This window comes from Mesoplodon densirostris, chromosome 4 (genome assembly GCF_025265405.1).
Source record: "Mesoplodon densirostris isolate mMesDen1 chromosome 4, mMesDen1 primary haplotype, whole genome shotgun sequence".
NCBI lineage: Eukaryota > Metazoa > Chordata > Mammalia > Artiodactyla > Ziphiidae > Mesoplodon > Mesoplodon densirostris.
In genome coordinates, this window is record NC_082664.1 from 113,736,607 (window position 1) to 113,747,909 (window position 11,303).

The window sequence follows — 11,303 nt, forward strand, 5'->3', positions numbered from 1 at the left end:
GCCCTCCTCCTGCCCACCGGGTAAGACGAACCTACTGGAAGCCACAGACATCATTTAAACTCGGGGTCACTGTATACCAGGGATGGCAGACCGCAAACACGACTGCTTTGATGACACTGACCATACCCCATGCATCCTGGCACTTCTTCACTGACAGAGTGACACTACCGAGAACCTCCCAGAGATCAAAGGCACTCTCCCCGAGGACCACAGACCGATTTCCAATGGAAGAACTCTGCTTCGCGAGGGGACCTGCAAGCTTCAAAGGGCACAGTGGCTGTCCACGGCAGCGCACCTGGCATCGGAACACTGAACGCATCTCTGCTCCGCCAACGGACTGCTCCAGATAAACCACTAGCTATCCAAAACTCCTGCGTGCCACAATGGCTGGCCGCATCATGCCCTCTCGGTGAAACACTTTCGCTTTGCACATTCCCAAACAAGGAAACAAAGTGGTCAAAGGGCATGTTCGCATAACCCAAATACCCCCAAGGTGAGCGGCAGAGACGCTTCAACATGTCTAACTTCTCGGCGTCCCGCAAGACACCCTTTGCGCGACATTCCTCCGGCAACGGGATCACAGCTCTACGCAGGTTAAGTACGTAAACACATCCTCATGTACTGCCAATGCCATCCCCTTCGTGGGCAGCTGATGCCAGCACATCACGAACAGGACGCATTCTTGGGAAGACGTGGCCAGCTCCTGCAACCCAATCATGACAGCCCATCCCACGACCTCACACAGGACATGTCCTCATGATGCCTTGCCATCTTCTGCAGGCCAGCAGCCACCACGCAGGCTTCAATGCAGCACTCGGTCCTAACCCCACTCCACGATGACCCACTTAGTGCCAAAACTCTGTCGGGATCCGCAGTGGAGTAGCCGACATGGGCAATACCTAGCCCTAATCCATCAGCTCCCTTCCGTTGAAGACCAACTGCAGCCCACACCCACCCACTGCTCCATCCCCACCGGGCACTAAAGAACTTCAGCGCGCCAAAACAAATGACAGGGAGGGACACTGGCCTGGCCTGAGGCTCCAGACTCCAACCAGGGATGCTTCCTCATTTTGGCTTCCAGAAATAGCCCCCGAAGCTGCATGCACAAACGTGATCCTGGCCAAAGCAGACCTTTCCAAGCTGCAAGCTTACTGGGCCTACACCAGCACGCACTCCGACTCTGAAGACCAGCAGGAGAGCCTTCCCCCTCGCATGCCCTCAACGGTCTTTCAGCAGGGACCTAATATGCGTAGATGACCCAGCTTATGGGCAGACACAGTGGACCCCCAGATAGGAGCACCTCGAATTCTGGAACCCTGGTGTGTGTTTGCATGCAGGTCAGAAGGGGATGCTGGCCCTCACTCCTCACTCTCCCCTACCCCCGAGAGACGAAACGTGCTGGACCTCAGATTCGATGAGGAGACGGTAGAGTGTTCTCACTCATTTTGTTCAGATTTTCCAAGGAATGCATACAAGGGTGTCACCATCGATCCAAGCACAGGCTGGGACGCTGCAGAACACAACCGGGCATGCCGTGGGGGTCTGAAGAGGAGAGATGACCTCGGAGTACTCCAAAACCCTGGGGAATCCACAGCCCTCAGGTCACTCAGAAAGAGCAACAGTCGGTCCACTCTTGCAGCCACTGGGACGGTCTGAGGAAAACCTCATATCCAATGGCACATCTTAGGGTGGGTGAAAGCCTACCTTCCTGAGTTAGCCAGAGCCACGCATAGAAACAGGCCCCTGTGTCATTTTTCCACTTTTCCTTAGCACCTGCAGTCATCAGCCAACGCGTAGGTCTTCTTGTCTTTGCCGACGGCCAGCCTTGTCCAGCAGCTGCACCTGAGAACTGGAGATAAATCAGGCAGGCTTCAGAATTGGACCGGGGTACTCAGAGATCATGATTCATGAGAATTTTTACCTGGGCTTCAGCTCGGAATCTGCCTCCCAAAGACGTCTACATTTATAGAGAACTCAATGTTTGTCTGACAGCACGACTGCAGGAATTAAGGCATGTACGTTGGCCGGTACGTGAGAGGGTATATTTTTGTTTTCACGCATGTGCGCGGGTGTGATTGTTACTGCACATGAGGACGCGCTTGTGGGCGTCTTTGTGTGCCTCTGAATCCGCATCTTGCTCTCTGTGTGTTCCTGTGGCCCTCTCCTGAGACCTCGAACCATAAAAGCCAGAGTTTATACACAGCGTCCTGGATTTGGACCCCCCGACTGAATGGAGAAAGACCTCTTCAAGCTTCAACAGACTGAATGTGAACTTTGAAACCCAGGGCGTTTTGACATAGGCCACGGACTTCCACTCTTCCACAGCCAAGCCTTCTGACCAACGCACAAACACCTGACGAGACCTGCTTTCCGACCGTGGGTGTAACATAAAGATGGACCCAGAAATCCTGCAACCTAGTAGAATATGTAATGTGCACTTGGGGCCACTCCCATCATTTTTAGGAGCAAGGAAACCTCCTATGGGCGGGCCGACCTGCGACTGGCTACAGGGAAGATGCAGGCCGGCACCTCTCAAGGGGCTAACGAAATTCGGCCCAACTGCCAATTGTTGCCAACTATGACAAATCACTTTGCGAGGACCCAGGGGAATGCCCACCACAGGAAGTGGTGGGCTTCAGTAACCAAGACCCACGTTCAAACCCCACTGCGGAAACTAGGCTAGCTTCCCAGGCACGTGTTGCCAGCATCCAGACACCAGGTTTGGCGGCCCTGAACCCGGAGGAAACACTCAAATTCTTGACAGTGTTGTCCTACGTGCCCTCCTCCTGCCCACCGGGTAAGTCGAACCTACTGGAAGCCATAGACATCATTCAAACACGGGGTCACTGTATACCAGGTATGGCAGACTGCAAACACGACTGCTTTGATGACACTGACCATACGCCATGCATCCTGGCACTTCTTCACTGACAGAGTGACACTACCGAGAACCTCCCAGAGATCAAAGGCACTCTCCCCGAGGACCACAGACCGATTTCCAATGGAAGAACTCTGCTTCGCGAGGGGACCTGCAAGCTTCAAAGGGCACAGTGGCTGTCCACGGCAGCGCACCTGGCATCGGAACACTAAACGCATCTCTGCTCCGCCAACGCACTGCTCCAGATAAACCACTAGCTATCCAAAACTCCTCCATGCCACAAGGGCTGGCCGCATCATGCCCTCTCGGAGAAACACTTTCGCTTTGCACATTCCAAAACAAGGAAACAAAGTGGCCAAAGGGCATGTTCGCATAACCCAAATACCCCCAAGTTGAGCGGCACAGACGCTTCAACATGTCCAACTTCTCGGCGTCCCGCAAGACACCCTTTGGGCGACATTCCTCCGGCAACGGGATCACAACTCTACGCAGGTTAAGTACGTAACCGCATCCTCATGTACTGCCAAAGCCATCCCCTTCGTGGGCAGCTGATGCCAGCACATCACGAACAGGACGCATTCTTGGGAAGACGTGGCCAGCTCCTGCAACCCAATCATGACAGCCCATCCCACGACATCACACCGGACATGTCCTCATGATGCCTTGCCATCTTCTGCAGGCCAGCAGCCACCACGCAGGCTTCAATGCAGCACTCGGTCCTAACCCCACTCCACGATGACCCACTTAGTGCCAAAACTCTGTCGGGATCTGCAGTGGAGTAGCCGACATGGGCAATACCTAGCCCTAATCCATCAGCTCCCTTCCGTTGAAGACCAACCGCAGCCCACACCCACCCACTGCTCCATCCCCACCGGGCACTAAAGAACTTCAGCGCGCCAAAACAAATGACAGGGAGGGACACAGGCCTGGCCTGAGGCTCCAGACTCCAACCAGGGATGCTTCCTCATTATGGCTTCCAGAAATAGCCCCCGAAGCTGCATGGACAAACGTGATCCTGGCCAAAGCACACCTTTCCAAGCTGCAAGCTTACTGGGACTACACCAGCACGCACTCCGACTCTGAAGACCAGCAGGAGAGACTTCCCCCTCGCATGCCCTCAACGGTCTTTCAGCAGGGACCTAATATGCGTAGATGACCCAGCTTATGGGCAGACACAGTGGACCCCCAGATAGGAGCACCTCGAATTCTGGAACCCTGGTGTGTGTTTGCATGCAGGTCAGAAGGGGACGCTGGCCCTCACTCCTCACTCTCCCCTACCCCCGAGAGATGAAACGTGCTGGACCTCAGATTCGATGAGGAGACGGTAGAGTGTTCTCACTCATTTTGTTCAGATTTTCCAAGGAATGCATACAAGGGTGTCACCATCGATCCAAGCACAGGCTGGGACGCTGCAGAACACAACCGGGCATGCCGTGGGGGTCTGAAGAGGAGAGATGACCTCGGAGTACTCCAAAACGCTGGGGAATCCACAGCCCTCAGGCCACTCAGAAAGAGCAACAGTCAATCCACTCTTGCAGCCATTTGGACCGTCTGAGGAAAACCTCATATCCAATGGCACATCATAGGGTGGGTGAAAGCCTACCTTCCTGAGTTAGCCAGAGCCACGCGTAGCAACATGCCCCCGTGTCATTTTTCCACTTTTCCTTAGCACCTGCAGTCATCAGCCAACGCGTAGGTCTTCTTCTCTTTGCCGACGGCCAGCCTTGTCCAGCATCTGCACCTGAGAACTGGACATAAATCAGGTAGGCTTCAGAATTGGACCGGTGTACTCAGAGATCATGATTCATGAGAATTTTTACCTGGGCTTGAGCTCGGACCCTGCCTCCCAAGGACGTCTACCTTTACAGAGAACTCAATGTTTGTCTGACAGCACGACTGCAGTAAGTAAGGCGTGTACATTGGCCAGTACGTGAGAGGGTATATTTTTGTTTTCACGCATGTGCGCGTGTGTGACTGTTACTGCACACGACGACGTGCTTGTGGGCTACTTTTTATGCCTCTGAATCCGCATCTTGCTCTCTGTGTGTCCCTGTGGCCCTCTCCTGAGACCTCGAACCATAAAAGCCAGAGTTTATACACAGCGTCCTGGATTTGGACCCCCCACTGAATGGAGAAAGACGTCTTCAAGCTTCAACAGACTGAATGTGAACTTTGAAACCCAGGGGGGTTTCAAATGGGCCAAGGACTTCAACTATTCCACAGCCAAGCCTTCTGACCAACGCACAAACACCTGACGAGACCTGCTTTCCAACCGTGGGTGTAACATATAGATGGACCCAGAAATCCTGCAACCTAGTAGAATATGTAATGTGCACTTGGGGGCACTCCCATCATTTTTAGGAGCAAGGAAACCTCCTATGGGCGGGCCGACCTGCGACTGGCTACAGGCAAGATGCAGCCCGGCACCTCTCAAGGGGCTAACGAAATTCGGCCCAACTGCCAATTGTTGCCAACTATGCCAAATCACTTTGCGAGGACCCATGGGAATGCCCACCACAGGAAGTGGTGGGCTTCAGTAACCAAGACCCACGTTCAAACCCCACTGCGGAAACTAGGCTAGCTTCCCAGGCACGTGTTGCCAGCATCCAGCCACCAGGTTTGGCGGCCCTGAACCCGGAGGAAACACTCAAATTCTTGACAGTGTTGTCCTACGTGCCCTCCTCCTGCCCACCGGGTAAGACGAACCTACTGGAAGCCACAGACATCATTTAAACTCGGGGTCACTGTATACCAGGGATGGCAGACCGCAAACACGACTGCTTTGATGACACTGACCATACCCCATGCATCCTGGCACTTCTTCACTGACAGAGTGACACTACCGAGAACCTCCCAGAGATCAAAGGCACTCTCCCCGAGGACCACAGACCGATTTCCAATGGAAGAACTCTGCTTCGCGAGGGGACCTGCAAGCTTCAAAGGGCACAGTGGCTGTCCACGGCAGTGCACCTGGCATCGGAACACTGAACGCATCTCTGCTCCGCCAACGGACTGCTCCAGATAAACCACTAGCTATCCAAAACTCCTGCGTGCCACAAGGGCTGGCCGCATCATGCCCTCTCGGAGAAACACTTTCGCTTTGCATATTCCCAAACAAGGAAACAAAGTGGCCAAAGGGCATGTTCGCATAACCCAAATACCCCCAAGGTGAGCGGCACAGACGCTTCAACATGTCCAACTTCTCGGTGTCCTGCAAGACACCCTTTGGGCGACATTCCTCCGGCAACGGGATCACAACTCTACGCAGGTTAAGTACGTAACCGCATCCTCATATACTGCCAAAGCCATCACCTTCGTGGGCAGCTGATGCCAGCACATCACGAACAGGACGCATTCTTGGGAAGACGTGGCCAGCTCCTGCAACCCAATCATGACAGCCCATCCCACGACATCACACAGGACATGTCCTCATGATGCCTTGCCATCTTCTGCAGGCCAGCAGCCACCACGCAGGCTTCAATGCAGCACTCGGTCCTAACCCCAGTCCACGATGACCCACTTAGTGCCAAAACTCTGTCGGGAGCTGCAGTGGAGTAGCCGACATGGGCAATACCTAGCCCTAATCCATCAGCTCCCTTCCGTTGAAGACCAACCCCAGCCCACACCCACACACTGCTCCATCCCCACCGGGCACTAAAGAACTTCAGCGCGCCAAAACAAATGACAGAGAGGGACACCTGCCTGGCCTGAGGCTCCAGGCTCCAACCAGGGATGCTTCCTCATTTTGGCTTCCAGAAATAGCCCCCGAAGCTGCATGCACAAACGTGATCCTGGCCAAAGCACACCTTTCCAAGTTGCAAGCTTACTGGGCCTACACCAGCACACACTCCGACTCTGAAGACCAGCAGGAGAGCCTTCCCCCTCGCATGCCCTCAATGGTCTTTCAGCAGGGACCTAATATGCGTAGATGACCCAGCTTATGGGCAGACACAGTGGACCCCCAGATAGGAGCACCTCGAATTATGGAACCCTGGTGTGTGTTTGCATGCAGGTCAGAAGGGGACGCTGGCCCTCACTCCTCACTCTCCCCTACCCCCGAGAGACGAAACGTGCTGGACCTCAGATTCGATGAGGAGACGGTAGAGTGTCCTCACTCATTTTGTTCAGATTTTCCAAGGAATGCATACAAGGGTGTCATCATTGATCCAAGCACAGGCTAGGACGCTGCAGAACACAACCGGGCATGCAGTGGGGGTCTGAAGAGGAGAGATGACCTCGGAGTACTCCAAAACCCTGGGGAATCCACAGCCCTCAGGCCACTCAGAAAGAGCAACAGTCAATCCACTCTTGCAGCCACTGGGACCGTCTGAGGAAAACCTCATATCCAATGGCACATCATAGGGTGGGTGAAAGCCTACCTTCCTGAGTTAGCCAGAGCCACGCATAGCAACATGCCCCCGTGTCATTTTTCCACTTTTCCTTAGCACCTGCAGTCATCAGCCAACGCGTAGGTCTTCTTCTCTTTGCCGACGGCCAGCCTTGTCCAGCAGCTGCACCTGAGAACTGGACATAAATCAGGCAGGCTTCAGAATTGGACCGGTGTACTCAGAGATCATGATTCATGAGAATTTTTACCTGGGCTTGAGCTCAGACCCTGCCTCCCAAGGACGTCTACCTTTACAGAGAACTCAATGTTTGTCTGACAGCACGACTGCAGGAAGTAAGGCATGTACGTTGGCCGGTACGTGAGAGGGAATATTTTTGTTTTCACGCATGTGCGCGTGTGTGACTGTTACTGCACACGACGATGCGCTTGCGGGCTTCTTTGTGTGCCTCTGAATCCGCATCTTGGTCTCTGTGTGTCCCTGTGGCCCTCTCCTGAGACCTCGAACCATAAAAGCCAGAGTTTATACACAGCGTCCTGGATTTGGACCCCCCCACTGAATGGAAAAAGACCTCTTCAAGCTTCAACAGACTGAATGTGAACTTTGAAACCCAGGGGGCTTTGAAATAGGCCAAGGACTTCCACTCTTCCACAGCCAAGCCTTCTGGCCAACGCACAAACACCTGACGAGACCTGCTTTCCGACCGTGGGTGTAACATATAGATGGACCCAGAAATCCTGCAACCTAGTAGAATATGTAATGTGCACTTGGGGGCACTCCCATCATTTTTAGGAGCAAGGAAACCTCCTATGGGCGGGCCGACCTGCGACTGGCTACAGGCAAGATGCAGCCCGGCACCTCTCAAGGGGCTAACGAAATTCGGCCCAACTGCCAAATGTTGCCAACTATGACAAATCACTTTGCGAGGACCCATGGGAATGCCCACCACAGGAATTGGTGGGCTTCAGTAACCAAGACTCACGTTCAAACCCCACTGTGGAAACTAGGCTAGCTTCCCAGGCACGTGTTGCCAGCATCCAGCCACCAGGTTTGGTGGCCCTGAACCCGGAGGAAACACTCAAATTCTTAACAGTGTTGTCCTACGTGCCCTCCTCCAGCTCACCGGGTAAGTCGAACCTACTGGAAGCCACAGACATCATTCAAACACGGGTTCACTGTATACCAGGGATGGCAGACCGCAAACACGACTGCTTTGATGACACTGACCATACGCCATGCATCCTGGCACTTCTTCACTGACAGAGTGACACTACCGAGAACCTCCCAGAGATCAAAGGCACTCTCCCTGAGGACCACAGACCGATTTCCAATGGAAGAACTCTGCTTCGCGAGGGGACCTGCAAGCTTCAAAGGGCACAGTGGCTGTCCACGGCAGCGCACCTGGCATCGGAACACTGAACGCATCTCTGCTCCGCCAATGGACTGCTCCAGATAAACCACTAGCTATCCAAAACTCCTGCGTGCCACAATGGCTGGCCACATCATGCCCTCTCGGAGAAACACTTTCGCTTTGCACATTCCCAAACAAGGAAACAAAGTGGTCAAAGGGCATGTTCGCATAACCCAAATACCCCCAAGGTGAGCGGCAGAGACGCTTCAACATGTCTAACTTCTCGGCGTCCCGCAAGACACCCTTTGCGCGACATTCCTCCGGCAACGGGATCACAGCTCTACGCAGGTTAAGTACGTAAACACATCCTCATGTACTGCCAATGCCATCCCCTTCGTGGGCAGCTGATGCCAGCACATCACGAACAGGACGCATTCTTGGGAAGACGTGGCCAGCTCCTGCAACCCAATCATGACAGCCCATCCCACGACATCACACCGGACATGTCCTCATGATGCCTTGCCATCTTCTGCAGGCCAGCAGCCACCACGCAGGCTTCAATGCAGCACTCGGTCCTAACCCCACTCCACGATGACCCACTTAGTGCCAAAACTCTGTCGGGATCTGCAGTGGAGTAGCCGACATGGGCAATACCTAGCCCTAATCCATCAGCTCCCTTCCGTTGAAGACCAACCGCAGCCCACACCCACCCACTGCTCCATCCCCACCGGGCACTAAAGAACTTCAGCGCGCCAAAACAAATGACAGGGAGGGACACAGGCCTGGCCTGAGGCTCCAGACTCCAACCAGGGATGCTTCCTCATTATGGCTTACAGAAATAGCCCCCGAAGCTGCATGGACAAACGTGATCCTGGCCAAAGCACACCTTTCCAAGCTGCAAGCTTACTGGGCCTACACCAGCACGCACTCCGACTCTGAAGACCAGCAGGAGAGACTTCCCCCTCGCATGCCCTCAACGGTCTTTCAGCAGGGACCTAATATGCGTAGATGACCCAGCTTATGGGCAGACACAGTGGACCCCCAGATAGGAGCACCTCGAATTCTGGAACCCTGGTGTGTGTTTGCATGCAGGTCAGAAGGGGACGCTGGCCCTCACTCCTCACTCTCCCCTACCCCCGAGAGATGAAACGTGCTGGACCTCAGATTCGATGAGGAGACGGTAGAGTGTTCTCACTCATTTTGTTCAGATTTTCCAAGGAATGCATACAAGGGTGTCACCATCGATCCAAGCACAGGCTGGGACGCTGCAGAACACAACCGGGCATGCCGTGGGGGTCTGAAGAGGAGAGATGACCTCGGAGTACTCCAAAACGTTGGGGAATCCACAGCCCTCAGGCCACTCAGAAAGAGCAACAGTCAATCCACTCTTGCAGCCATTTGGACCGTCTGAGGAAAACCTCATATCCAATGGCACATCATAGGGTGGGTGAAAGCCTACCTTCCTGAGTTAGCCAGAGCCACGCGTAGCAACATGCCCCCGTGTCATTTTTCCACTTTTCCTTAGCACCTGCAGTCATCAGCCAACGCGTAGGTCTTCTTCTCTTTGCCGACGGCCAGCCTTGTCCAGCATCTGCACCTGAGAACTGGACATAAATCAGGTAGGCTTCAGAATTGGACCGGTGTACTCAGAGATCATGATTCATGAGAATTTTTACCTGGGCTTGAGCTCGGACCCTGCCTCCCAAGGACGTCTACCTTAACAGAGAACTCAATGTTTGTCTGACAGCACGACTGCAGGAATTAAGGCATGTACGTTGGCCGGTACGTGAGAGGGTATATTTTTGTTTTCACGCATGTGCGCGGGTGTGATTGTTACTGCACATGAGGACGCGCTTGTGGGCGTCTTTGTGTGCCTCTGAATCCGCATCTTGCTCTCTGTGTGTTCCTGTGGCCCTCTCCTGAGACCTCGAACCATAAAAGCCAGAGTTTATACACAGCGTCCTGGATTTGGACCCCCCGACTGAATGGAGAAAGACCTCTTCAAGCTTCAACAGACTGAATGTGAACTTTGAAACCCAGGGCGTTTTGACATAGGCCACGGACTTCCACTCTTCCACAGCCAAGCCTTCTGACCAACGCACAAACACCTGACGAGACCTGCTTTCCGACCGTGGGTGTAACATAAAGATGGACCCAGAAATCCTGCAACCTAGTAGAATATGTAATGTGCACTTGGGGCCACTCCCATCATTTTTAGGAGCAAGGAAACCTCCTATGGGCGGGCCGACCTGCGACTGGCTACAGGCAAGATGCAGCCCGTCACCTCTCAAGGGGCTAACGAAATTCGGCCCAACTGCCAATTGTTGCCAACTATGACAAATCACTTTGCGAGGACCCAGGGGAATGCCCACCACAGGAAGTGGTGGGCTTCACTAACCAAGACCCACGTTCAAACCCCACTGTGAAAACTAGGCTAGCTTCCCAGGCACGTGTTGCCAGCATCCAGACACCAGGTTTGGCGGCCCTGAACCCGGAGGAAACACTCAAATTCTTGACAGTGTTGTCCTACGTGCCCTCCTCCTGCCCACCGGGTAAGTCGAACCTACTGGAAGCCATAGACATCATTCAAACACGGGGTCACTGTATACCAGGTATGGCAGACTGCAAACACGACTGCTTTGATGACACTGACCATACCCCATGCATCCTGGCACTTCTTCACTGACAGAGTGACACTACCGAGAACCTCCCAGAGATCAAAGGCACT

The 11,303-nt window shown here is 53.9% G+C and overlaps 4 non-coding genes across 4 annotated transcripts; all 4 read right to left on the minus strand.

Annotated features, from left to right (window-relative positions):
• Positions 1–1,400: 1,400 nt before the first annotated feature.
• Positions 1,401–1,493, minus strand: LOC132489467 (small nucleolar RNA SNORD116). Its single transcript, XR_009531877.1, has one exon. It is a non-coding gene; the product is annotated as a small nucleolar RNA SNORD116 (small nucleolar RNA).
• Positions 1,494–4,177: 2,684 nt separating this feature from the next.
• On the minus strand, positions 4,178–4,270 carry LOC132489468 (small nucleolar RNA SNORD116). The gene has a single exon (XR_009531878.1). It is a non-coding gene; the product is annotated as a small nucleolar RNA SNORD116 (small nucleolar RNA).
• A 2,683-nt stretch (positions 4,271–6,953) lies between these two features.
• Positions 6,954–7,046, minus strand: LOC132489498 (small nucleolar RNA SNORD116). The gene has a single exon (XR_009531908.1). It is a non-coding gene; the product is annotated as a small nucleolar RNA SNORD116 (small nucleolar RNA).
• A 2,684-nt stretch (positions 7,047–9,730) lies between these two features.
• LOC132489469 (small nucleolar RNA SNORD116) lies at positions 9,731–9,823 on the minus strand. The gene has a single exon (XR_009531879.1). It is a non-coding gene; the product is annotated as a small nucleolar RNA SNORD116 (small nucleolar RNA).
• Positions 9,824–11,303: the final 1,480 nt, after the last annotated feature.